Source organism: Prionailurus viverrinus, chromosome B4 (assembly GCF_022837055.1).
Source record: "Prionailurus viverrinus isolate Anna chromosome B4, UM_Priviv_1.0, whole genome shotgun sequence".
Taxonomy (NCBI): Eukaryota; Metazoa; Chordata; class Mammalia; order Carnivora; family Felidae; genus Prionailurus; species Prionailurus viverrinus.
In genome coordinates this window covers 25,010,063-25,036,880 of record NC_062567.1, presented here as the reverse complement: position 1 = coordinate 25,036,880, position 26,818 = coordinate 25,010,063, and the positions used below count along the sequence as shown (strand labels likewise).

General features: G+C 35.0%; 1 protein-coding gene and 1 pseudogene across 8 annotated transcripts in view; both read left to right on the top strand.

Annotated features, from left to right (window-relative positions):
* ZNF438 (zinc finger protein 438) overlaps nt 1-26,818 on the top strand; it is a 172,917-nt gene that overhangs the window by 97,519 nt on the left and 48,580 nt on the right. The window lies entirely within an intron of this gene.
* LOC125170533 (probable ATP-dependent RNA helicase DDX10) lies at nt 2,704-3,841 on the top strand (annotated as a pseudogene).

Sequence of the window (26,818 nt, the reverse complement as noted above, 5' to 3'; positions counted from 1 at the left end):
GTGATGGGATTAAGGGGTCCCCTTGTCATGATGAGCACCAAGTGATGTATGGAGTTGTTGACTCACTATATTGTACACCTGAAACTAATAGAATACTATGTTAAATATACTGGAATTAAAAACTTAATAAACAAATAAATGAAAAGAAAGAAAAGAAAATGTTATGTGATTATGTTCACAGTTGTAAAAAAGACATTAGAATTCTATAGAAAATTATATTTTAAAAGGTCAATCAATAGAATATTGGTGTAAAAAATTTTTTAAAGAAGATGATCCAAAAATTACAAAGATACTCCTGAAGAACAAAGTGTTTTTCCTCCTTATTTAATGATAATATAAAACTAATAATTAAACCAATATGTTGTATAAGGATATAAAAGTTGGTCATTGGAAAGAATAGAAAATTCAGAAACAGATCCATCTATATATAGAACTCAGATTTCTTTTTTTTGTAATTAATTTTTTTTTTACATTTATTTATTTTTGAGAAACAGAGTGAGACAAAGTGTGAGCGGGGGAGGGGCAGAGAGAGAAGGAGACACAGAATCCAAAGCAGGCTCCAGGCTCTGAGCAAGCAGTCAGCACAGAGCCTGATGCGGGGCTCGAACCCACGAACTGCGAGATCATGACCTGAGCCGAAGTGGGACGCTCAACCCAGGTGCCCCTAGAACTCAGATTTCTGAGAGAACTGGTATTGTAGATCAGTGGGGAGAGATGGATAGATTTTTCAGTAGATGATGCTGAGGCAAGAGATTGCTCAGATGAAGGAGAATAATACTGGGTTCCTATCTCACATCATATACAAGATGGGAAATGGTTAAACTACAACTTTTAAATTAATTATAAGTAAACTTAAAGGTAAAATTTGAAGCAGAAGTCAGGAAAGAAGTTGAAGAAAAAAAAAAAAACTACCAAAGAAATGAAAACATAATTGGAAGGAGTGCAAGAACAAAGATGGTACAGTAAAATAGTGAGGTCATAGAGATTAGAAATGAGAGAACTGAACCGAGTCAAATACACAGTCAAAGAATGACATAACACCTTGAGATTTAAAATATTCGTGTTTGTAATAGGCCAGAACTGCATCATTTATTAACTTTTCTCATCCTGCTGAGTTATGTACCAGAAATCATAAAGTGATCTATAAATTATTGTAATGATGTATCTACTGATAACTCAATTGCTCAATCACTGGTTGAAAGCAAAGAATGGAAACCACTTGACTTGCAGAGGGATTTATTATCACTTTGTCAGTTCAGGGAAGTTTATCAAGAAAGCTTAACTAAGACTTGCCAAATGATGATTAAAACCTATTACTAGTTTACTTAGAGACACCTTGTCCGACCCAAAATAGTTAGAAAGCGTTGTTTAGAAACACTATTAATTTTAATACATATTCTCCAATATACAGTAAAATTTTAGAGAAATTTTTTGTCTTAACATATGTCTGAAATGTATTTTTTATCAAAACCTTCCAGCCATAAATGTAGGTCACTCAATCTAAGTAAAATGATTGTCATTTAATCTAATTGACAAAGCTAGTCTTCAGTTTCAAGTTTATCTTTCAAATCAGACTTCCTCTGTGGGTAAAAGTCCAACTTGACTTTTCAGCTCAAATAAATATGTTAATGTATGTCTCCATGACGACGATCACACAGCTGAATTCTAATTCTAATATAGATAAATAGATAAGGCACAGAGCCTTACTATGCGTTGCCTGGAGACAGTAAGATACTGCTGCCTTCAATATTTCTTTGCTTTGTGTTTGCTGAAGTCTTCCAAAGTTGTGATGATTCTTTTACAATAATAAGGATACAGAAGATGTACGGTCCTTAAGTGAAAATGCCCTCACTACTCCTTCATTCTGCTATATATCTGAACTTATAATATACTAGCACAGGCCCACATACTCCATTTCTTAATAAAATATATGTTACTTGTATATATACACGATGAGGGAAGAACAAATCCTTGTTGTACTGCCTCGATTAAAGGGAGGATTTCTATGTTTGACATCCTGGAGAGTTTTTATATTCCAGGGAAATGCACTAGATAGGATTAGTGAGTAGTATGCATTTCTTTTGTAAAGTGGGAAAAATGACTGTGAAGGAGGGGAAAAGGAAATGAGAAAGAGACTGACCTTAGCTGCAGGTACATTTCCAGAAAGATCAGTAGTAGAAAAGATGGAAGCTGAAGATCTGGAATTTGATTGCCTTAACACTGTCTGTGTGCACATATCTCTTGGGAAGTCTTCATGTAGCCCCAGTGTACCTCAGTTTGTCGATTACTGATACAGAAGACAGGCAGAGAGGATCCATTATATATATAATTGTACACACAATACCCAAGCTAATGAAGCAAAACTAATGCTTAGAGATTAAGCTTTTCTGAAATAAAAGACAACTGGAATCTGAAGATTGAAAGGGCATAGTGTGTGACTGGGCCTTTTTTAGTAAAGTTGCTGGACTTCAGAAGTCAAGAAAGATTTTGGTGGGGAGCCAGGCAATAGGTCAAGTTATTTATAAGGCAGGAAATTATGTTGGCTTCAGATTTCATTCAGTGCAAGATTTCATACAATGGAGTATATGTAAAAGATTTTCAAGAAAAGAATAGGTAAGAAAGAACTGATCTATTTCTCAAGAAATAGGAAAGAATTGTGACTTTCCAGTAGTCTCATCATTGATAGAAAGGATCTGAGACAAGATGTTTGAGAAAATCAACTGTATAAATATACTTGTTTTGCTACTGGTTTGACTTCTTAAATATAAGAATGAAGCCATAAGTTTTCATGATACCAGTCTCCAAAAGTTAGTTCATGATAAGGTAGAATCTTAGACATCAACTTTGCTGATACTATACTGAGTGGTGTTATCAAAAATCTTCCCCAGAAAGATTTATTTTGCTTTTTTTCTAGGCAAAATAAATCAAATCTGTAAAAGACCTTGTATGCTTAAGTTAGGAAAAGTCCAAATATGTTTATGTTGGTGAGGAAATAAAAAATATACCACCACTGTCAGTTTGGAACAAAACTACATAGTTTGTGAGCTGTGGTAAAAAATAAGTATCCTGCATTCCTTTTTGAAAAGCCATCTGAAGAAGTAAAACATATATATTTTTTCAGTTGTAAAGAGGTTTAGTGTCTAAACCAAGTTTTCTACTGCCTATATACTCTGGTATTTCTCTTCATGACTTCTGTGGTTGACAGGAACAGATGACTAAAATGGAAGTCTGCAATAAGTTTATCTGCAAGAGAGCTGACGGTGCTCTTTGCTCCTGATACTACAGCCAGGGTATTGGACATTTGAGCTGTGAATTGGGTTCTTCAGTTTGATTACCCAGAGGATGGCAACTCACATTCACAGAGCAGATAGACCTGCCAAGTAGATGATGAAGGTTTATTAATTTTACTTCTCTCAGAAGTAAAAAGGATGGTGTAGCAACTTCTTGAGAATAAAGTGCCTATGAAGGAAATAAAAATCAATCCAGAAAAAGTTAAGAAAGAGCTCAAAGGTATTTTGTTTTCTACCTCATTCATATATGATGAATGATGAAGAATCACTTGATTTGAGTAAGTTACCTTTACCCAAATGTGTTATGTCTTTTGGTCTTGCTGTGAAACCATGAATAAGATTTCTTCAGAAAACGTAGAAAGAACTGACCAAAGAATTGCTAATGAGTTAGGGCTCTGTGTCTTGCAATTGACTAAGTAGAATTCAGAGCTTATTTCAATGAGAAAATGTCCATTCTTCAGTAAGGTAGAAAGAGACCAGAAGCAAAAGAAGAGTGCAAGCTGGCCAGTGGTATTAATCATGAAGAAAGGGAAGAGGAGGAGAAAGAGTGACTTGGAACCTGGAGTTTCAGTAGTCAGTGGACTCAGTAGTGGATGAGCTAAGAGGGTGAGTGGTAGTTGGGTCTCCACCCTTAAAGAGATAGCAGCCTGCATAGAGAGGCAGCATAAAAACAGTTAACACAAAGCCAGGGGCAAAGAGGAGACAGATCTGTTTATACTGATTTTAGAGCATGTTGGGGGACATCTTTGAAAACGAGGGAGCTGGAAGACACCATTTTCCTCCCTGCATAAACACAGCCATCTGTGAGAGGCAGTGCTGCACAGACAACAGGTACCTAACCTGCTAGCAGCGGGCCACACCCATGAATTCTCCTGAGGACTCACCCACTCCACGCCTGCTGCCTGGACCCTGGGCTCAGGGCAAATGTTGTTTAAGCCCTGTGAGTACCCTGCCCAGCTGCTGATGCACAGCTGCCAGTGTGCATTTGTATCCAGCCACTGCACCATGCCCGGCCTCATTGCCTCACCCCTGCCCCGCCCAGCTGCTCTGGTGCACAGACCCCAGCTGCTACAGCACTTCAGGAGATTCAGCATTGGACTAGTGGCCCAGTGTAAATTTTGCTAACATCACTGCTCCACTCCCAAGTTCCCTGACAGGTAGAACACCTCAGAGCTGGCCTGCCTGGGTCCTACTAACACCACAGAGAGCAAGAACAGCCACAACTGGTAGAGAGTCAGTGCAAACGAGTGCACTGAAAGGAAAAGTGACTCAGACACAACAGCAGGGTGTAAACAACACACATAGGATACTCTTCTAAAATGCCAGGTTCTGGTGAACAGGGAACATTGCACTGCAGGGCAATCCAGGACCTCTTCTTCATAAAGTCACTACTTTCAAGAGTAGAAGGCATAGCTGACTTTCTTAACACACAGAAATAGAAGGAGAGGCAGACAGAATGAAACAGAGAAAATTATCCCAAATAAAAGAACAGGACAAGGCCACGACCAGAGATCTAAGCAAAACAGATATGAGTAACATGTCTGACAGAATTTAAAGCAGTTATCATAAGGATAGCCACTGGACTTGAGAAAAGAGTGGAAGATATGAGTGAAACCCAGAGATAAGGAATAACATAGCAAAAATAAAGAGCTCAATAAACAAAATGAGAAACACGCTTAATGGAATGAACATCAGGATGGAAGAAGCAGAGGAACGTATTAGTGACCTAGAAGACAGGGTAATGGAAAGTAATCCAGATGAACAAAAGAGAGAAAAAAGAATTATGCAAAATGAGAATGGACTTAGGGAACTTAGTGACTCCATCAGACATAATAACATTTGTATTACAGGAGTCCCAGAAGAAGAGGATAGACAAAAGGAGGCAGAAAATTTAATTGAAGAAATAATAGCTGAAAATTTCCCTAATTTTGGGAAAGAAACAGATATCCAGATCCAGGAGGCACTGAGAATGCCCATCAAAATCAACAAAAGCAGACCCACATCAAGACATAGTGTCATTAATTGGCAAAATACAATGTACATAAAAATATTAAAAATCAGCAAGACAAAAGAAGTCAGTAACTGGCAAGGGAAAAAGCATAAGGCTAGCAGGAGAGTTTTCAACAGAAACTTGGCAAGCCAGAAGGGAATGACATGATGTATTCAAAGTGCTGAACGGGGGAAATCTGTAGCCAAGAATACTCCATCCAGCAAGGCTATCATTCAGAATAGAAGGAAAGGTGAAAAGTTTCCCAGACAAACAAAAACTAAAGGAGTTTGTGACCCTTAAACCAGCCCTGCAAGAAATATTAAAGGGGACTCTTTGAGTGGAAAGGAAAGGCCAAAAGTGATAGTATAAGGATGGGAAATGCAAAAGTAGTAAAAGTGAATATTTCTGTAAAAAAATGAACCAAGGAACTCACACAGAAGAAAAAGATATAATATATAATAGCATATACCTAAAACACGGAGAAGGGAGGAGAAAAGAACAGGTTCAAACTTAAACAGCCATCAACTTAATATAGATTGCTATGTGCAGAAGAGGTTATTATGTACAAACCTGATTGTAATCATATATCAAAAGCCACTAATAAACATGCAAAGAATAAAAAAAAGAAATCCAAATATATCACTAAAGAAAATCTGCAAAACATGAGAGACATGAAAATATCAGAGAAGATCTTCAGAAACAATCATAAAACAAGTAATAAAATGGCAATAAATACATACCTATCAGTAATTACTTTGAATAGAAATGGACTAAACACTCCAGTCAGAAGACATAGGGGTGACAGAATGAATTAAAAAAAAAAAATCTCGTCTATATGTTGTTTATAAGAGACTCATTTTACACCTGAAGACACGTGCAGATTTCAAGTGAGGGGTTCGAGAAACATCTGTCATTCAAATGGATGTTAAAGCTGGAGTAGCAATACTTATATGAGACCAAATAAATTTTAAAAGTAAGACTGTAACAAGAGAAAAAGACACATATATATCATAATAAAGGACAATCCAACAAAAAGATAGAACAATTATAAATATTTATGCACCCAACATAGAAGCACACAAATACATAAAAGACTTAATCACAGACATAAATAAATGAATTAATAATTCAATAATAGTAGGGGACTTTAACACCCAACTTACATCAATGGACAGATCATCAAAACAGAAAATCAACTAGGAGACAATGTCTCTGAATGGCACACTGGAACAGATGGATTTAACAGATAATTCAGAATATTCAACCCTAAGACAGCAGACACGTTCTTTCAAGTGCACATGGAACATTCTCCAGAATAGCTCACATATTAGCCCACAAAACAAGCCTAAACAAATTCAGGAAGACTTAAGTCATACATACTATGCACCTTTTCTGACCACAGTGTTATGAAACTAGAAGTCAACCACAAGAAAAAAGTCTGGAAAGACCACAAATAAATGGAGTTTAAATAACACGCTAATAATCAATGAATGGGTCAGCCAGGAGATAAAAGAAGACATAAAAAAGTACATGGAAACAAATGAAAATGACCACATAATGGTCCAAAACCTTTAGGATGCAGCAAAAGCACTTCAAGAGAAAAGTTTATACCAATACAGTCCTACCTCAAGAAGCAAGAAAAATCTCAAACAACCTAACCTTACACCTATAGGAGCTAGAAAGAGAACAAACAAAACCTAAAGTCATCAGAAGGAAGGAAATTATAATAAAGATTAGAGCAGAAATAACTGATATTAAAAACTAAAAAAAAAAACAAACTAGTAGAATGGATCAATGAAATGAGCTGGTTCTTTAAAAAAATCAATAAAATCGATATACCTCTGGCCAGTCTTACCAAGAACAAAAGAGAAAGGATTCAAATAACACAAATGACAGAGGAGAAATGACCAAGACCACAGAAATACAAATAATTATAAGAGAATATTATGAAAAACTACATGCCAAAAAATTGGACAACCTAGAAGAAATGGATAAATTTCTAGAAGCATATAAATTACTAAAACTGAACCAGGAAGAAATAGAAAATTTGAACAGACCAATAATCACCAAAGAAATTGAATCAGTAAATAAAAAACTCCCAACAAACAAAAGTCCAGGTGGCTTCACAGATGAATTCTACTAAACATTTAAAGAGTTAATACCTAATTCTTCTCAAAGCTATTACAAAAAATAGGAAAGGAGGGGCGCCTGGGTGGCACAGTCGGTTAAGCGTCCGACTTCAGCCAGGTCACGATCTTGCGGTCCGTGAGTTCGAGCCCCGCGTCAGGCTCTGGGCTGATGGCTCAGAGCCTGGAGCCTGTTTCCGATTCTGTGTCTCCCTCTCTCTCTGCCCTTCCCCCGTTCATGCTCTGTCTCTCTCTGTCCCAAAAATAAATAAACGTTGAAAAAAAATTTTGAAAAAAAAAAAACAAAAACAAAAAATAGGAAAGGAAGGGAAACTTCCACATTCATCTATGAGGCCAGCATTATCCTAATACCAAAAGTGAATAAAGACACCACTAAAAAAGAGCTACAGGCCAATATCCCTGATGAACACGATGTAAAAACCCTCAGTAAAATGCTAGCAAACTGAATCTAAAAATACACTTAAAAAAACTATCACAATCAAATGGGATTTATTTCTGGGTTGTAAGGATGGTTCGATATTCACAAATCAATCAAGGTGATATACCACATCAATAAGAATAAGGATAAAAACCCTATGATCATTTCAGTAGATGCAGAAAAAGCGTTTGACAAAGTACAACATCCATTCATGGTAAAAGCCCTCAACAAAGTAGGTTTAAGGGGAACATATTTCAGCATTGTAAAGGCCATATATAAAAAACCATAGCTAACATCATCCTCAATAGGGAAAAACTGAGAGCTTTTCCCCTAAAATCAGGAACAAGGTAAGGATGACCACTCTTACCACTTTTATTCAACATAGTACTGGAAGTCCTAGTCCCAGCAAGCAGAGCAAAAAGAATAAAAAGCATCCAAATTGATATGGAAGAAGTAAAACTTTCACTATTTGCAGTTGACATGATAGTATAGTATGTAGAGAGAGAAAATTTAAAAGACTCTACCAATTTCTGTAGAACTGATACACAAATTCAGTAAAACTGCAGGATACAGAATCAGCTACAGAAATATGTTGCATTTCTATACACCAATAATGAAGCAGCAGAAAGAGAAATTACGAAAACAATCCTATTTACAGTTGCACTGCAAATAATAAGATACCTAGGAATATATGAATTTTCACCAAACAGGTGAAGGACCTGTACTTTGAAAACTACAAAACACTGATGAAGGAAATTGAAGATGACACAAAAAAACAGAAAAACATTCCATGCTCATGAATTGGAAGAACAAATGTTGTTAAAATGTCTATACTACCCAAAGCAATCTACACATTTAATGCAACCCCTATCAAAATACCATCACCATTTTTAAGAATTAGAACAAACAATACTAACATTTGTATGGAACCACAAAAGGTCCTGAATACCTAAAACAGTCTTGAAAAAGAAAAGCAAAGCTGAAGGCATCATAATTCCAGACTTGAAGTGGTATTAATAAGCTGTAATGATCAAAACAGTATGATACTGGCACAAAAATAAACACAAAGATCAATATAACAGAGTAGAAAACCCAGAAATAAATCCACAGCTATCTGGTAATTAATCTTCAACAAAGCAAGAAAAAATATCCAGTGGGAAAAAGGACAGTCTATTTAACAAGTGGTTTTGGGAAAACTTGTCCACTTTCTTATACCATACACAAAAATAAATACAAAATGGATTGAAGATATAAATGTGAGACCTGAAACCATAAAAATCCTGGAAGAGAACACAGGCATTAACTTCTTCGACATTGGCTGAAACAGCTTTTTTCCAGGTATGTCTCCTGAGACAAGGGAAATGAAAGCAAAAATAAACAATTGGATGCACCAAAATAAAAAGCTTCCACATAGTGAAGAAAACAGTCAGCAAAAGTAAAAGGCAACCTACAGAATGGGAGAAGATACTTGCATGTGACATATCCAATAAAGGCTTAGTATCCAAAATATAATAAAGAACTGATATAGCTCAACACCCTGAAACCAAAGAATGCAATTAAAAAATAGGCAGAAGATGTGAACTGACATTTCTCCAAAGCAGACATCTAGATGCCCCCAAAATACATGAAAAGATACTCATCATCACTCATCATCAGGGAAATGCAGATCAAAACTACAATAACATTATCTCCTCATACCTGTCAGAATGGCTAAAATCAAAAGCACAAGATACAATAGGTGTTGGCAAGGACGTGTAGAAAAAGGAACCTTTGTGCACTGTTGGTGGGAATGCAAACTAGGGGTAGCCACTCTGGCAATTAGTATGGAAGTTCCTCAAAAAGTTAAAAATAGAACTACCCTATGATCCAGTAATTGCACTAGTATGTATTTACTCAAGAATACAAAAATACTAATTCTAAAGGTACATGCACCTGTTTATAGCAGCATTATTTACAAGAGCCAAATTATGGAAATAGCCCGCCTGTCCATTGATAGATGAATGGACAAAGAAGATGTGGTGTATATTTACAATGGAATATTACTCATCCATAAAAACGAACAAAATCTTGCCATTTGCAACAACAGGTATGGAGGTAGAGAGTATAATGCTAAGTGAAATAAGTCAGAAAAAGATAAATACCACATGATTCACTCATATGTGAAATATTAGAAACAAAACAACAAAGGAAAAAAGATAAACCAAGAAACGACTCTTTTTTTTTTTAATTTTAGAAAGAGAGCGTGAGTGTGGGAGAGGGGCAGAGGAAAGAGAGAGCGAGAGATTGAGAATCATTAGCAGGTTCCATGCTGAGCGTGGAACCTGATGCGGGGCTCAATCCTAGGATCGCAGGATCATGACCCGAGCCAAAACCAAGAGTCAGATACTCAATCAACTGAGCCACCCAGGCACCCCGAAATAGACTCTTAATTATAGAAAACAAACTGATGGTTACCAGAGGGGAGGTGGGTGGGGAGGTGGGTTAAGTAGGTCATGCGGATTAAAGAGTGCAGTTGTCATGATGAGTACCGGCTGTTGTATGGAATTGTTGAATCATTATGTGGTATATCTGAAACTGATATAACATTATGTTAACTGACTGGGTTTAAAATAAAAACGTAAAAATAAAAGGAAAGCCAAGAGGGATACCTTTAGGGTTGGTGTGATGAGGAGGAAGAATTTGATCCATTCACCTCAAATCCTGATAAATACAAATGCCTGAAGAATCAGATAGTGAAGATATGGAAAATGAAATTACGGATACCAGAAAGAAGCAGAGAATGGGGAAAAGGAATAATTTTGAAGTGGAAGAAGTGAAACAAACAAGTTGCAATAGAAAGAAGGCCAACAGGGAAACCTAAGAGCCTCTGGATACAGGTCTGTCTTCGGCAGAGGACAAAAAACTGTTACATCTTCTCAAAACTCAAAGCTAAATACTTCTTGCTTTACTCTTCCTGAAATCCTTTGTCATGATTATATGGGTCAGAAGTCAAAAAAGAGTTGGCTTTGGAATAGTTAGGTAACAAAGAGTCTGTGCTTAAAAGATCTAGACTCTAGACAACCCTAGACAGAAATGATTATATATCTAACCCCCTTCTTGACCTATCACAGAATATATTCAAAATGAGAGTGGATTAAAGAAATTTCCTTATCCCATTTCCAGCATGTATGCCTTTGGACTCTATCTACTTCTTTATTTTACTGCCAAGTTGTAGAATTCTTGTCACATTTTTAGAAATTCTTATCTTAATAAAAAGAATGTACTATGTACTATTAAACAGAATTGGTCAGAATTTTGATGTATTTAATATTTCCAAATAATGGTGGAGTCCTAATAAATAATGAGTATTTTTGAATTGAGATTATTAATAATAATTCTATTTTCCATTTTTAAAAATATGCAATAATTAAGAATACATTAGACAAAAGACCTGCAAAATATGTACATTGGAAACAATAAAACATTACTGAAAATTAAGGAAGACTTGAATAAGTGAAGGGAGATGACATGTTCATGGATTGGACTCTCATTTAGAGGACAGTTCTCCCCAAACTGATCTATAGATTGAACATAATACCTACCGTATTCACACAGGCTTTTTAAATAAAATTGGCAAGGTGATTCTAAAAGCTATATGGAGATGTCAAAGATTGAGAATATCCAAAACAATCATAAAATCATAGCTGGAGTCCTTGACTTCATAACATAACTATGCACTACAATAACCAAAACAGTGTGGTACTGCTATGAGGATCAACAAACAGATAAATGTAGCTGAAGAGAGAGGCCAGAATAGACACACAGTTATTTTGTCATTTGATTTCAAAGATTTAAAGCAACCCAATGGAAAGGAAGGTTCTTCAAGAAATAGTGCTGGAACAACTGTATATCCATATGGAAAAAAAAATCTTAATTCCTACCTTTCACCATGCACAGAAATTAATTTGAGATGGATTATATTACTAAGTATAAAAGGTACAACCATAAGGTTTTTAGCAAAAAAAATCAGACACTACCTTATGACTTTGGGGGTCATGTAATACTACTTATCAATAAAATGAAACAAAGTACTAATACCTACAACAACATGGATAAATCTCATTATACTAACTGAAGTCTCATACAAAAGAATATATACAGTACAATACTACTCCATTTTATGAAGTGCTAGAGCAAACAACTTTTATGAAGGAAAAGAATAGATTGGTTGTGTTTGGGGAGTGGGGGAGGGGCATTGACTGGGAAGGATTATGAAGGAACTTTCTTTGAGGTAATGGTAATGGTTTGGATTACAAGGCATATGCATTTGTAGAAACTTATGGAATGGTACACTTAAGATTGGTACATTTTATTTTATGTAAATTTTACTTCAAAAGAAAGAAAAAAGAGCTTTAAAAACATCACAGGGAGAGAGGCACCTGGGTGGCTCAGTCTGTTAAGCAACCAACTTGATTTCGGCTCAAGTCATGATCTCCCAGTTCCTGAGATGAAGTCCCACATTGGGCTCTGCACTGACAGCACGGAGCCTGCTTGAGATGCTCTCTTTCTCTTCTTTCTGCCCCTCCCTCATGCGTGCTCTCTCTCTATCTTTCGCTCTCTCTTTCTCTCTTAAAATAAATAACCAAACACTAAAATAAAACTATCACAAGGAGATACTATTTTATATCCACCAGATAGGCAAGTGTTGGAAAGGAAGTAGAGCATCCTGATCTCTCTCACCCTTGCCAGTGGTGGTGTTAATTGTATCAACCATATAAAGCAGCTTGTCATTATCTAATAACTCGAGCATATACCAACCAGACAATTCCATTATGAGGCATAGAAACTCTTGTAAATGGATACAGCGAACATATATTACAATATTCCTAGAAAACTGCAAAGAACTCAAGTATCCATTAGCAGAAGGCATAAATTGTCCTATATTCAAACATATCATCATGGATAAATCACATGAGCATATAAGAATACTCACAATATGATTCCAACCAATATAATTTCACCCAAAATCTTTAAAACTTACATAATATGTTGATTAGGGATACATTTCTTATAGAGGAAAGGAAAGACAACAAATTCAGTATATATATAGGATGAAGACATGGCAAGGAGGATTAGAATAGGAATGAAAAAAGGCCATAAAGGCGACTTCAAAGTTACTAGTAATGTTTTATTCCCTAAAGTGGCTAGTGGGAAGAGTGCTTATTTTATTATTTTTCTTTATAACTTACACATTAACATATTATTTGCTATATATTGAATATTTAATAATTTCATGAGAAACAATATACATTTTAAAGTTAAATAATCTAAGAATTTTTCATTAGCAACAATGTAACATGCAAAAATTAAGAAGTGAGCCATTTATTCAGATATTTATCAAATGCCTGTACACAGCCTGGTTAGGGATGTGACGTTAGTTAAGTCCTCATTTGGAGGCTACCATTTTGATAGCTGTATCTTAAAAATGAATTTAAAAACCACTGAAATCTAAAGTGATTATAATCTTATACAGGACCAGCTTTAACCTCACTCCCCTAATCCTACTCCAGGGGATTTCTGAAGACATGCTTTTATGAATTGTAATGTCAGTTGAATTCATCATTGACCAGTCATAAATATACCTTATATTCAGGTCATGAAGAATCTCTCCCATAATTTATTTTCTTGAAACTTAGCTATGATAAAAGTTGTCAGGATGCTGTGGCTAACACGTAGATCTTACTGTTCTTTTGTTGAATCTTAAACATTTTTGAGGGATTTATAGATTTTTCATTTCAACATTTCCTGCAAAATCTGTGAATATTTTTTATTAAATCAACTTCCAGAAACTAAAGGTTGAACTCTGTAGCTCTAACGTGGTCCTGAGTTTGTAGCTTAAAATTAAAAGGCCTTACCCCCAACCCTTTATTCTTTATAAGTATTCAAACATTCCTTTGGATGCCAAATAATAAATTCATAGTGCTACATATCCAGCAAGATGACAGTCTGGTTGCCTATATGAAGTACTGAAATATACCCAATTGCAATTCCAAAGCCTTATTGCTTCATTTATCACAGGAAGTGCCAGAGTTCTGAAATATTTTGTAAGAAAGCTACTCTACTTGCATGAATTCTCATAGGAATGACCAAGAATATTATGCCAATTCAGTCCTAAGTATTGAAGTTAGGATTCTAAGGAACATTTAATAGTATGATTTATTTTCTTTCTTAAACTTTATAAGGCACAAAACAAGATCCTATCCTTTCATATTGCTTTTTATTTTTAAACCATCTGAGTGATGATAAAAATCTCAGTTTAAGAACTGTCAGATGATTTATGATATTTCATTTATTTTTCAAAGGATTGGGGTGTCACCAGTAAGCCTATTAGAATTGTAGGTTTAAAGTTCTTCAGTTTTGAAAAAGACCAGCTGCATAAACAAGTGTGTTAGCTTTGTAATTTAATTCTGTGTAATTTTTTTTAATACTTCAAAGTACAAAAAGGAAGCAGTTCTTCTTAGGTCATAAATACTTGTTTATGTCATTATGATCTCAAACTTTCAAGTAGATTTCAAGTTCTACTTCTTACAATATTAATATGTTTTTATTGCATTCTTTAAAACCTCAAGACATTTCTCCCTTTGTCAACCTAAATCTGCCTTTCTTCATGAGCTGACACCAACTGAAGTGGAATGTAGATAAAGTGGAGGAAGATTACTTTTAAAAAATTGGAATTCTGTAGTCATGGATAGACAATCTAACAACCGTCTTTGAGAATGCGCATCTTAAAGCTATTTTTATTAAACTTCTAATTTTGGGATAATTGTAAATTCACATTTAGTTATAAGAAATAATATGTACCCCCATGTAATCTTTACACATTTTCCCAAAATGGTAACATCTAGAATACCATGCAGATGATACTTTTCAAATACATGATACAATTCAAATCTTACTCAGATTTCCCTAGTTTTACTTGAACTCATTTGCATAGGTATACATTTAGTTTCTATGAACTTGTTATCACATGGTGTAACTTCTTGTATCTACCACAGTCAAGATATAGTCAAGGTATAGAACAGTTCCATTACAAGGATTCTTCATGTTGCCCTTTTATAACCACAGTCACCTACCCTATTTCCCCATCTCTAAACCCTGGCAACCACTAATTTGTTCTCTATTTCTACAATTTTTTTCATTTCAATGCTATATAAATGGAATTTTAGAGTAAATAATCTTTTGGGATTGACTTTTTATTTAGCATCATTCCCTTGATATTCATCCAGGTTATTGCATGTATCAGCAGTTTTCTTCCTTTTTATTGTTGAATGGTATTTCATCAAAATCATCTTTGATTTTTAGTTTTCACACACATGCACACACATAAAATGATAAGAGGTGATTAAAATAGCAGTTCAAAAGTTTTTTTTTTAATGTTGCAATTAACCCATTAAAGTTATAGCTAAGTTTTTAGTGTCCTTTTAGTCATTTAGATCGGATTCATCTCTGTCTTCTCATACCAAGACCAGACGAATTGCTACCTGTATACTGCAGATACATTTCCAGTAGAAAGAAAAAAAGAAAGAGAGATAATTCTGTGTCCTGTGAATAACTTATTTTAATAGAAACTGGCAAGATAGGAGAAAATACACACACGTATACATATATGCATGTAGGAATTCCTGTCATTTATGGCAACAAATGGATGGATGGATGGGTCTGGAGAACATTATGCTAAGTGAAATAAGTCAAAGAGAGGAAGACAAATATGGAATCTTTGTCTACTCGTAAACAAAGTAGAAAGTAGAAAAATGGCTGCCAGGGGTTGTAGGGGTATAGTACTGACATTTGCTGAAAGAGTAGAAAACTTAAATGTTTGCATCAGAAAAAAGGGGGTGGGGTTACATATATGAAGTGATAATGTGTTAACTGACTTGATGGGGAGATCCTTTCACAATTACATTGTATAGTTTAAATGTCTTGTAATTTTATTTGCCAGTTATACCTCAGAGCTGAAAACATAACATTTGTGATGTCTTAAATGCTTTCATTGAAAGAATCTTCTGGTGGTTCACATATTATCTTACATTTTATTTATCGTAGAAGACTTTTTTTCACCAGCAAGACTTTTCAAATAGCTTTTTAAGGACAGAACATGTATCTAAGCAAGCTGTTCAGTGTGTTCACTAAATAAAAAGTGGAAAAGTGCTAGATATTGCACCTTTAATGATACTGTGAGACACATTGTATTTGATCAGGGATTTTTAATAAAATTTTGTACTTTTTTTGCAAACCTTTACTAAATAGAGAAATGTTCTTATCTGAAATAATAATGACACCCACCTTTTTGACCTGCTAAGAGAATTACTTTCTCTTACCCAGTTAAACTTTATATTGATTTAATGTAGCTGAGAAGTATGAATCATAATTGACATATTCTATTTATTTCTCAGTTCAGATATTTTAAATTATGAAAATTTCTATTTGCTGGGGCCATGTTACTACTCTAAGATTTTGATACTTTTTGTAGTGATTCCCTTGTATGTTTTCAATTCTAGAATATATGAAATTTTAGTCTTGATTTTTGATAGGAGAGATACTTTGAATACAATAGCTTAAATTTTAACTCTTAATTTAGAATTGGCTTAAGAAAAACAGGGTTTACACAAAAAGTCTTTAAAAGATACTTTAAAAATTATATTTTATTAAGAATACTCTGGGTGAAAGAATAATGTGTTTCCAAAAATCTAAGTATATTTTACAGAAATACAACTGAAGATTCTGTTTAAACCAATGATTTTCAAAGGGGAGTGCTATATTACTTCTAAAAGATAAAGTTCCTCTCTGCTCCCTTTGTAAGATATGATTCTCCCTCCAACATATTACCAAACCCATGCTGAGAATATTTCATACTGAATAGATTCTTTTATCAGTCTGATCAGATTTGGAAGTGCCTACCGCTGTCTTCTACTGTATCTTTGTCTCTTTTCCCACCTGTGTTTATAGGAGGCTGGAAGGGGAGAAAAGGATGTTTTGATATTACCAGATTCTTCTACACATACTGGAGATACACGTACTGGAGAACTAGAGGAATCTGGGCATTTGCTGAAGCATAGTCCTCTAGTCTCTTCTTAAGCAACCATCAGCTCTTGCCTTCATTAACACTAATGTTCTTCATCTTGCTCTCTAGAGATTCCTTACTGCCTGTTATCTGTGACCACTTTAAATATGATCTTTCCTCTTTCCTGTGCCTATAGCCTCAGTTGAATCTTCTTTTCCACCCTGTACATTGTAACTGTGCTCTAGGAAAGCCTTAAGTCTTTCTGTATCCAGTGTGTCCGCATGGGTAGACTACAGAGAGCTCCAGGACCTTGCTTCTCCAAAAGTGCTTAGTTGAACCTAGGGAGCCTCAAAAACTAATGGGAAAGAAGATCAAGCCAGGCACACTGTGACTAAGAGTAAATATGCCATTTATTCTGTCATTACCTTTATTTGGGCATGAAGACGGTTTCAGAAATCTCTTTGCATCCCTATTGTTATATGTACCATAGTTGTGTGGCTATATTGTGCTGTGGCTATCAAAATTAGAGGAAGACATGTAACATATTTTTAGATTCAAGGCTGTGGTCCATGATGGTTACTATGACTGCATGTGGACTTCATGATATACAAATACTGCTTTTTGTTTTTCTCCTAAATTTGATAATTCAATTACATTTTCTAAGAATTTGAAGAAAGTCAACAGATTTTATTTTCTTGACATTTTGAGACATCACATAATAAAAATATCAGATAATTTTTGTGCATTGATGTGGTTATCACAGTTTCAGATTTGCTTTCTAAGGCCTACTTTAAAATAGTCTTTAATAGGGGCACCTGGGTGGCTTAGTTGGTTAAGCGTCCGACTTCAGCTCAGGTCATGATCTCATGGTTCGTGGGTTCAAGCTCCATGTCAGGCTCTGTGCTGACAGCTCAGAGGCTCGAGCCTGCTTTGGATTCTGTGTCTCCCTCTCTCTCTGCCCCTCCCCTCCTCACTCGCTGTCTCTCTCAGAAATAAATAAACATTAAAAAAAAATTTTTTTTAACAATTAAGTAAATAAAATGTTTTTTAATAGATATGACTTCCCAGAGTGTAAATTTCATAAATGAAGCTTCTTGGTCATAAAATTTATTTTGGCTGTATCAAGTGATAGGATCTTTCTTTTAGAAAGTGCTTGGGCAGACTAAATTTTAGTATTAGTTGTTTGAAATAACATTTTCACGTTTCACTATGCACTCCATATTAATTATTTTATTTGCAGGGTATTTGCAATTAATTAGGAAACCTAGAACAGCTACATTTTTTTCCCTATTTTGCTGTTACTTAGAGTTTTAGAACAGATGTGTTTAAGAGCAGATCCAAATTGAGAACTTTATTGTGCATACTTCTTACTATTAGGGTAATATTAAATGGAACAATGTACATGTAAAAAGAAGAGCATTAGAATGCATTCTTGAATGCATCAGAACAGCTTGGGTTCCATTCCAACACTGTAAATTAACCAGACCTAGCATATATGTATAGAATATTCCACTTAGCAAGAGCAGAATATACATTCTTCTCAATGCATATGAATCATTCTCCAGGATTTCCCAAATATCCTTCTGTTACTTATTTCTAATTCTATTGTAGTCAGAGAACATACTTTGTTAAGCTATAAAACAAGGCCCAGTGAATGAATGTGAAAAGGATGGAAATCATACAAAGTATGAACACAGTAGAATACAATCAGAAATAAGACTGCTTCGGATTCGTGTCTCCCTCGCTCTCTGCCCCTCCCCCACTCACACTCTGTCTCTCTCTGTCTCTCAAAAAAATGAGTAAACATTAAAAAAAATTAAAAAGAAATAAGGAACAGAAGGATATTTGGGAAACCCACAAACATGTGGAAATTAAACAACACATTCCTAAATAGCCAGTGGGTTAAAGAAGAAATCACAAGGGAAATTAGAAAATACCATGGTATAAATTAACCTGACATACAACATATCAAAATTTATAGGATTCAGCTAAAGAAAGCAGTGTTTAGAAATGTATAGCTATAAATGTCTACGTTTTTAAAAAAGATCACAAATCAGTAATTGAATCTTTCACCATAAGAACCTAGAAAAAGAAGAGCAAACCAAACCAAAGCAAACAGAGAAAATAAATAAAGGTTAAAGCATAAATTTAAAAACTAGAGAATAAAAAGTAGAGAAAAATCAATGAAAGCAAAGGTTGGTTCTTTAAAAGATCAATAAAGCAGACAAACCTTTAGACTGACCAAAAAAAAAAAAAAAAAATAGAGAACATTCAAGTTACTAAGAGCAGCAATGAAAGGGAGTCCATTACTACCGATCTTACAGAAATTAAAAAAAAAAAATTATAAAGGAACACTAGAAATGATTGTATGCCAAATGTTATCTGGTGGTTTAGATGAAATGGACAAATTCCCAAAACGACAAAAACTACCAAAACTAACTCAAGAAGTAGAAAACCTGAACTTATAACAAGTGATTGAATTATATTTAATAAGTTCCCACAGAGAAAAAAAAGGCTCAGTCCACATGGTTTTTCTTGTGAATTCTATCAAAGATAAAGAAAAATTAGTACCAGTGCTTTACAAAGTCTTCTAAAAATTAGAAGAGGACAAAATACTTCCCAATTCATTCTGTTAGGCCAGTATATCCTGATGCCAAAACAAAGATAACACAAAAAAACCTACAGACCAATATTCCTTATGAAAACAGATGCAAAAATTGTCAACAAAATACTAGCAAACCAAACCTAGTAACATATAAAGAGGATTATAAACAAATGCCTGTGGCTCAGTTGGTTAAGCCTCCAACTCTTGATTTCGACTCAGATCATGAAGCCACAGTTTGTAAGATTGGTCCCCATGTGGGGCTCTACACTGACAGCAAAAAGCGTACTTGTGATTCTCACTCTCCCTCTCTCTCTCTCCCTACCCTGCTCTCACCCTCTCTCTCAAAATAAATAAATAAACATTTTTTAAAAATAAAAAAAAGGTCAAATGGGATATATATCAGAAATGCAAGATTGGTTTAACATATGACAATCAATCAATGTAATATATCATATTAATAAAATTAAAAAGCCACCTGATCATCATTTAATAGACACAGAAAAAGCATTTGACAAAATCCATGTTCCTTTTATGATGAAAATACTCAACAACGTAGAAATATGAGGGAACTACAAAAACTCCACAGTTAACATCACACCTACCAGTGAAAGACTGAAAGCTTTCCTCCTAAGATCAGGAAGAACATAAAGATGTGTTCTCTTGCCACTTGTATTCAACATTGCATTAGAGCTTCTAACCAGGGCATTTAGGCAAAGAAAAAGGGTAAAAAAGCATCCTAAGTGGAAAAGAAGTAGTAAAACTTTCTGTATTTGAAGATGGCATAATCTTGTTTATAGAAAACCTTAAGGAATCAACTGAAAAAACTGTTAGAATTAATGAATGAGTTTAGCAAGGCTAAAAGATACACAATCAGTATAAAAATCAATTGTATTTATATACACTAGCAATGAACAGTCCAAAAGTGAAATTAAGAAAACTGTTATAATAGCATCAAAAAGAATAAATACTTAACAGTAAGTTTAACCAAAGAAATACAAGACTTACACACCAAAGTTTAAAAACATTGTTGTTAGAGGGGTGCCTGGGTGGCTCAGTCGGTTAAGTGTCTGACTTCAGCTCAGATCATGATCTCACATCTCATGAGTTCAAGCCCCATGTCGGGCTCTGTGCTGACAGCTCAGAGCCTAGAGCCTGCTTTGGATTCTGTGTCTCCCTCTCCTCTCTCTGCCCCTCCCCTGCTCGCACTCTGTCTCTCTCAAAAATAAATAAATGTTAAAAAAATTAAAAAACGTCGTTAGAAAGTAAAGACAGAAACAAATTGAAAGATATCTTATGGTTTTTAGATTGAAGTATAGTTGATATACAGTATTACGTTAGATTCAGTTGTATAACATATGGTCACTATGATTAAGTATAGTTACCATCCGTCACCATAAAAGTTACTACAGTATTATTGACTATATTCCCTATGCTGTACTTTTCATCCCCATGATTTATTTATTTTACAACTGGAAGTTTGTACCTCTTAATTCCCTTGAATTGGGAGACTTAACATTATTAAGATGGCAATACCCCGAAATTAATCAACAGATTGAATGCAATCTCTATGAAATCCCAGCTGCCATTTTTTTTTTTTTTCTGTAGAAGTTGCCATGCTGATCCTAAAATTCATATGGAAATGCAGGGGACTCATAATAGCCAAACCAATCTTAAAAAAGAAAACAAAGGAAGACTCACACTTCTCAATTTCAAAACTTACTATAAAGATACAATAAACAAGATAGGGTAGTATCAACAAAAGGATAGATATATAGATCAATGGAATAGAATTGAGAGTCCAAAATAAACCCTCACATCTATGGTAAATTGATTTTCAACAAGAGTGCCAAGACAATTCAATGGGGGAAAATAGTCTTATCCACCAGTGTCCTGGAATAACTGGGTATCCACAGGAAAGAGAATGAAAGAGGACTATATTCAAAACTTAACTCAAAATGGAGCAAAGATCTATGTAAGAGCTAAAACTGAAACTATATAGAACTCTGGAAGGAAAGCATCTTTAGGACCGTGGATTAGGCGATAGTTTCTTAGTTTGACATGAATAGCAGGAGCAATAAAAGAAAAGTAGGTAAGTTCAAAATTAAAACTTTTATGCTTCAAAGGATACCTTCAAGATAGTGAAAAGACATCTCACAGAATGGGAGAAAGTCATATATTCTGCTAAGGGACTTTGCACTGAGAGTATATAAAGTGCTCTTACAGCTCAATAACAAAAAGAAATCCCAGTGTTAAAATGAGGATAGGAGTTAAATATTTCTCCAAGAAAGATATACAAATTGCCCGTGAGCACCTGAAAAGGTGTTCAACATCATAATCATCAGAGAATAGTGACTCTAGTCACTTCATACCCATTAGGATGGCTTATAATAAAAAAAAAAATGGGCAAAGGTTTAGTAAGAATATGTAGAAATTAGAAACTTCATATATTACTGATGGGTTTGTAAATGGACAGCTACTTTGGAAAAGTCTGGCTATTCCTCAAAAGATTAAGCAAAGTTGCCCTGTAACCCAGGCTATATCTATATAGAATATACCCATTCCACTCCAAGTATATACCCAAGAGAAATGAATATGTCTACACAAAAACTTGTACACAAATGTTCATAGAAGCATTATTCATAATGGCCAAAAAGTGGAGACAACCCAATCATCCATCAACCGATAACTAGTAAACAAAACGTGGCACATGTATATACTGGAACACTATTTGGGAACAAAAAGGAATGACTGGTGCGTTCTGTAACATTATGCCAAGTGAAAGAAGTCAGACACAAAAAGGCCACATATTGTATGAATCCACTTGAAAATTTCAGAATAGGTGAATCTGTAGAGACAAAAAGCAGATGAAGGATTTCCAGGGACAAGCAGGGTGACTGCTAATGGGTATGAGGTTTCTTTTTAGGGTGATGGGATATTCTGGAATTGGATGGTAGTGATAGTTGTATAACTTTGTGAATATACTATAAAACAACCAAATTGTACACTTTAAAAGCATGAATTTTATGGCATGTGAATTATATAACAGTAAACAAAATGTTTACATCACAAATACAGTAAATTTCACAAATTTACTATATCACAAATACTAGTAAACAAAATGCTAGTAAACAAAATAAATGTTAACTGAGCTCCTCCTAGGCATTCTGTTACTGTGCCAGATGTTTAGGGTACCAAATGAACACAAAGGGATATGATCCCAACCTTCTAGAACTTCTTTTCCATTGAGGGTGCTTGACATTACCTGAGTAAAATTACAGTTGTTGTAAGTGCTCTGAGGGAAAAGGTACAGGGTTCATGGAGATTATTAATAGGAGTATCTGAGCCAGACTAGGTCAGACAGTTCTAAAGAGTTGATATTGCCTTCAGATCGGAAGACTGAATCCAAGCTATCAAGAAGAAAAGAAGCACCACAGGGAAGAGAACCAACGTGTGTCAAGACTCTGCTGCCAGAGCCACACTGTGTCCAGGACACCGAAAGAAAGCTAGTGTGGCTGGGACACAGAAAGTGAGGGGGCAGGGTGCAAGATGAAACTGAGAAGCAGGCTGAGACTGGACTGTGCAAAACCTCACAGACGTGCTAGAGCTTCTCATGGTTTCCATTCTGGGATCGCATGTTCTTATTTATGTTTTGAAACATGACTGTGGCCATGTTGGTTAGAGAAGGAGCAGGGTTGGAAACAGCTACAAGAGTGTTCAATTCAGTGGTCTCTGAGGGAATGATACAGCAACTGGCACCTCATAATTGGCAGGGGAGATGAGGAGAAATGGATGTATCTAAAGGCTTTTTAGGAGATAAAAGTGACACAATTTGGTGAAAACCTCGATCTGGCAAGTGAGGGAGAGAGGTGTAAGGCAGGATTCCTATATGTTGGACTTTTCACTGAATGGGCTGGAGGGCCTTTGCTAACCCAGAGAGATTCCTTCAGGATGTACTTTGTTACCAACAACTTCAAGTACCATGAATGGATTTTTTTTTTCCGTTAGAAAAAGCTCTTTCTTACCAAGGCAGTCATGTAATATAGAACTATGTGTTTCACTAATAGCAAATACATTGGGAAAGTTTAAAAAATGAGAAAACTAGACAACTAATTTTTTTATATTTGCCAGATGAATTTTTCTCTGGGAGTCTCTTTTGTCCTAGTCTACATCCTCAGTGTCTTAAATGTACTTGACCTTGCTGATGATTCCCAGTGCTGTAGAGATCATCTGTCACTTAGGTTTCTTCATTTTGATGTAAGTAATGGAAATAGACTCTGAAATAATTTTTTGGCAAGTAACTACCTTCCAGTGAGGAATAATTGGAATGAATTCAGTCTTAGCAATTCTTATTTCCTTGGCCAACAAAAGTCTTAAAATGTCAAGTTCTTCAAAGATGTTTTTATTCTGCAGTTATGTAGAGCGGTAGTGTTTTATTATAATTTCTAAAAGCCACTTTGGTAATTTAAGACTACACTGAAATAAATTTTAGTGTGCCCTCAAATTGTTTTTCAAATGAAAAACTGAGATTTGGAACGTCAGCACACAGAACCAAAAGACGGGTAAAGGCCTGGCAAAGAAAAGAGATCATACAAATGGCTTGTGATTTAAGTTACGTTGTATGGTAACTGTTGTAAGAAAGGCACTCCCTTTTTATTAGTGTTTTATCGCTAATGTACAAGTAATGAGAGAAACATTATAAATCTGTAAACGCCATTGTTTACAGCAAAGCTTGAGGCAAATTTAAATTAGGAGAATCAAGAGTCATTTAGAGAAAATCATAACAACCTGTCTTTTGCAACCCTCTTCTGGGGCATTTTCACTAATGTCTGTTCTCATCAGCCAGCAGACACACAGGAGGGAGTCAGAAACTATTGGTGCTAAGTGTTCCATGAGAACACTGAAGCTTGAATCCATTTGAATCAAGTTTCCATTTTTCTTGCCATCAGTATAAGCTCAAACTTAGGATTAGCTAGCTCTTTACTTATCTTCATTAACTGTATTACATTGTTTTCCATATGTGCTTATTCCATTGTGTACTTGAATTTCTGAAAATTGTCATTGAAATGGGAGCTCTAAGAAAAGAATGGGCAAATTTTTGAGGTTGGGGCATTTGTGGTTAACAACAGAACCAGACAGTGCCTGTCTTGAAACTTCAGCTTCACCATTTACTAGCTGTGTGAGCTTAGATAAATTGCTTAACCACTCTGTGCCTAGTTCCTCATATATAAAATGGTGATCATAAAATGTCTACGTAGTAAGTTCAAAATAAATGTTATTTGCTGCCACTGTTGTTACACCAATAAAATAGCTAAGTCCAATCTGAAAATTAAGATGTTATAACTCAGTTATGGTTGTTGTTTTTGTTGATTTCATTTGTTGTTTGGACTTTCTTGGTGGACTAAGGACAAGGTTACATGGCTAACAAGTGGTGTAAACCAGGTTTATTAAAGAGTTGGTTGAGGTCAGGAGTTAGTAAACTATGGCTTCCAGGCCACATTGGGCTTCTTTTTGTATGGCTTGCAAGCTGAGGATAGTTTTTGCATTTCTTAATTATTGTAAAAAAATCAAAAGAAGACAGTGCTTTGTGACACATGAAAACTATATAAAATTCAAGTTTCAGTATCCATAAATTAAAAAAATGTTATTGGTACATGGCCACATTTATTCATCTATATTGTCTGTGGCTGCTTTCATGCTACAGCAGCAGAAAGGAATAGTTGTGACAGAGACCATAGGGCCCACAAAACTGAAAATATTAACTATATGGCTTTTTACAAAAAAAGTTTTCTAATGGCTGGCTTGTGGGGTTATTAGTTATATTGATTAAATGAATGAACTCCTGCCTTTTATACTGTCTTGCCTTAACAAAAGATGTAAGCTTGCATAAGAAAGCATATGACTTTAATTAGTTATCCTTGTGGCCAGAGAAGTTTTGTTTTGTTTTGTTTTGATTTAGAAAAAGTGTAACTTTCCATTTGTGTTAAAATTGTGTTGAAAGTAGATAGTTCATGAGTAGACTTAATTCAACTGTAGTAGATTACATAAGTATAGACATGCCAAAAACCATACGTATTCAGTAAAGAGTATTAAGATTTGGATTTCTCTCAAGAATTGTCGAAATGGAAGTCTGGCTGCATATGTGTGTGTGTGTGTGTGTGTGTGTGTGTGTGTGTGTGTGTGTGTAAGGATCGTAATTCTTTCTAAAAGAATCTTGAAATAAAATGAATTCTGAGAGAATCTGAATTCTGAGAAGTAAAGTTTTTAGTGATAACATATCGTAAGACTATAGTATTATAATCCCATTTCAGAAGTTACTTGTGGTTATTTTTTTCAAGGCTTTGGCTTTGTGACTCAGAGCCCAGTATTTACAAGATAGCCAAAACTTCTGGAGTCTTTTGGCAATTGTGCTTAGAGAACATATGCTTTGATTTTGTCAGACCAATGATTTAGGCAAATAACTTCTTCTTGTATCCTTACGCTATTTTTAACTATGATGTGGATCCTTTTCGTTTGGTTGGTTACATAATCTTTATTTAGGATCTGTGTTGCCCTTGAATATCTGTAAATCTTGCAACTCCTTTAAGTTAGGTTTATATCTTTCAAAGTCTCTTTGTCAAATACTTCTGGAAGACTTCTCCCCTGGGTCTAATGGAAACGAGAGACCTGGACCCTGCCCTTGAACAGTTTTGAATCTTTGAGGAAAGATAGACATTAAATCAATATATAAGTATGATCAGCGTTGGAGAATTAAATTGTGCAATGGGAAATAGACTAATTGAACCTAAACCATGGGAGAATTTTAAGAAATTACATCTAGTGTCCCTTTTATTGATGTAGGCACAATCTACTAATTGCTTTTATTATAGATATTAAATGGTTGATTGGTGAACCTTGTGCATTTGATTCTGACAGGAAATTATTTATTGATAGTAATGGTTGCTGTGAATTTGGGATGAGAAAAATAAGAAAGTGATAAAAAGACTGTCAGTTATTTTGTTAATTTACTACTTGAAAATCAAAATATCCATTTGTCTCTCTTGAACAGATTTGTGTTTTTAGAGTAGAATCTAGGGTTTCTTCCTCTCTTTTAGAACTGTTATTTATTGATTTAATTATTAAAAAGATGGTAATGTGATTATGTATGCACTGCATAAATGAATGTGTACACACGCACACACACACAATGTACAAAGAAAAAAGGGACGTTCTACTAGCCCGTCTCAGATAGGATGAGAGTGTACCCACTGTTCGACAGTTTGCTTCACTTAAGGTTATTTCATCGACATTTTTCCCTGTCAGTGTTTATTGAGAACTACCTGTCTCTCTAG